This window comes from Saccopteryx leptura, chromosome 3, assembly GCF_036850995.1.
Source record: "Saccopteryx leptura isolate mSacLep1 chromosome 3, mSacLep1_pri_phased_curated, whole genome shotgun sequence".
Taxonomy (NCBI): Eukaryota; Metazoa; Chordata; class Mammalia; order Chiroptera; family Emballonuridae; genus Saccopteryx; species Saccopteryx leptura.
The window spans coordinates 56906357-56909031 of NC_089505.1; the positions used below are offsets into that span (position 1 = coordinate 56906357).

At 38.8% G+C, this 2675-nt stretch overlaps 1 non-coding gene across 1 annotated transcript; it reads left to right on the plus strand.

Moving 5' to 3' along the window:
- The first annotated feature begins 611 nt into the window (after positions 1-611).
- Positions 612-719, plus strand: LOC136401999 (U6 spliceosomal RNA). Its single transcript, XR_010750911.1, has one exon. It is a non-coding gene; the product is annotated as a U6 spliceosomal RNA (small nuclear RNA).
- The last annotated feature ends 1956 nt before the right edge of the window (positions 720-2675 follow it).

Genomic DNA, 2675 nt, shown 5'->3' on the forward strand with positions numbered 1-2675 from the left:
GTCAATTATATATCAATTAAAAACAAAACAAAATGATATATACATTATTAAAGACATCATAAACAATGCCTGGCTAAGCCACAGATCAGGAAAATATTTTTTACAGCAAAACATAATCAATAAGGAATTAAAATCCAGAATAGAAAAAGAATGAAAATCAGTAAGAGGAACCATCCATAATAATAATAATAATAATAAAGCAAAATTAAAAAATAAGAAATTTAAAGCAGAGGAAAGCTGGATGTTTAACAATGAAAAGACTCTCAGTCTCACCAGCAGGTAAAGAAATATAATTTAAAACAACAATGAGTTTCATTTTATGCCCTTCTGAAGTGGGAAAATATTTTAAAGTTTGACCTTCTAAAGTGTTGTAACAGCAGTTACAATAGGAACCCTCATATATGGTAGTAGCAATGTAAATTGGTGCAACCATTTGAGAAAGCAATTTAGTAATATTTATCAAAGCTGAAAATATGCACAGCCTATGATCTTACAATTCCATTTCTATGTAGTATCCTACAGTAATAATTAACCTGTGCACAAGGAGACATGTATGAGAATTTCACAGCAGCATCATTAGAAATAGTGAGCAAAAATTACAAAATAAATTAGCATTCACTTGGCAGCACACAAACTAAAATTGGAAGGGTACAGAGAAGATTAGCATGCCCCCTGAGCAAGGATGATGACACAAAACCCCTGAGGTGTTTCATACTAAAACAACAACAACAACCCCCAAAACAAAAGACAAAAGAGATACATGAATGATGGTATGTCCATTAATGGAATACTACAGCATTGGTAATGGAATGGGCCAAAGCAACATTTATCAATGTGAGCAACATTTATCAAAAATAAAAAAACCCAGCCTGACCAGTGTTGGCACTGTGGATAGAGCATCAGACCGGAAAGCTGAAGACCCAGGTTCGAAACCCTGAGGTCGCCAGCTTCAGTGCGGGCTCATCTGGTTTGAGCAAGGCTCACCAGCTTGAGCCCAAGGTCACTGGCTTGAGCAAGGGGTCACTTGGTCTGCTGTAGCCCCTCGGTCAAGGCACATATGAGAAAGCAATCAATGAACAACTAAGGTGCCACAACAAAGAATTGATGCCTCTCATCTCTCTCCCTTCCTGCCTGTCTGTCTCTATCTGTCCCTCTCTCTGTCTCTGTCACACAAAAAAAGAAAATGATGTTAAATTAAAACAAAATACTCTAAAACTCTAGAATTTAAGCTAGATATTTTTTCAAATTTCATTTCATCTCAATTCCCAATATTTAACTGATAGAGAAACCAAGGGACTGCTGTTTAGCAACTCCAAAGGTCACATAAGCTTGTTGGTAAACACAGGGTCCAAGTCTATTTCTATTGCACCGAAGGCCCTGAGCCAGTGCCACAGTAGATCAGAAGGCTGGCTTTGGCACACTGAGCCCATCTCACAATGTTACTTAAACCCCAGAGGACTGAATACCAGGTAAGCACACAGAGGTACCAATACATATAATGTAATCTACAGAAGGGCTGCCACTGGCTGAACAAAAGGTTCCCACGTATCAAGCCTACTTTGGACCATTAGCAGACAATCTTTTGATAAAGCAGAGCTGGGGAAAAAGATCAGGAGGAGAAAAGTTTGAAATAGAGAAGCATCTGGAAGGGTACTGTGTGTGCTGTGTAGTTGGGATATCAGTTCTGTCTGGTTCCAAGGTCCAGTGCTCCCACCTAATCACTAACCAAAAACTTTCTGGAAGTTGGCAAGTTTCTGTGTCACTTTTGCATACAAATTTTGTTCTAATTGATCACATGCATTTTTTAATTTGGATGAAAGAAGTACATGTACATATATATTTAAATCTCTATATAAAACCACAGCCAGGTTGATCTGTAATAATCCACCGCCTTGGCAGAGACAAAATCAGAATATATGATAAAAAGTTTCTTTTTGATGACAAAGAAGTGAGAAGGAATAAAGTATTGAGAAATTGGGAATTAGTGTTATTAATTTTTATTTTTATTATTATTTTTTTTTAGTGAGAGGAGGGGTGGCAGAGAGACTGACTCCCGCATGCGCCCCTACCAGGATCCACCTGGCCAGCCCAGTAGGGCTGCTCTGCCCATCTGGGGCCACTGCATGGAGCCATCCTCAGCACCCACGGCCAACTCACTCCAGCCAATTGAGCCATAGCTGTGGGAAGGGAAGAGAGAGAGAGAGAGAAAGAGAGAGAGAACGGGGAGGGGTGGAGAAGTAGATGGTTGCTTCTCCTGTGTGCCCTGGCCTGACTGGGAATTGAACCACGGACATACATATGCTGTGCCAATGCTCTACCACCGAAACAACTGGCCAGGACCAAAAGTCATTTAATTTTAAACTGGCTCTCTTAAATTTGACTCCTGTAATCTAGGAGAGGTAAGAATCCAAATAGCCCTTGACAGATTGGCTCAGTTGGTTAGAATATCATTCTGATGTGCAAAGGTTGCAGGTTTGATCCCCGATTAGGAACATACAGGCACAGATAAGTGTTTCTGTTTGTCTTCCTTCCTCTCTAAAATAAATAAATATATACATATTAAAAAATCTAAGTAATGTGAATAATGTAAAATAAACTTTCAAAGGTACAGAGGAAAACTACTGAGTGTATTTATTTGATTCATGGGTTTATTAACAATCGGAACTTTTTATCAA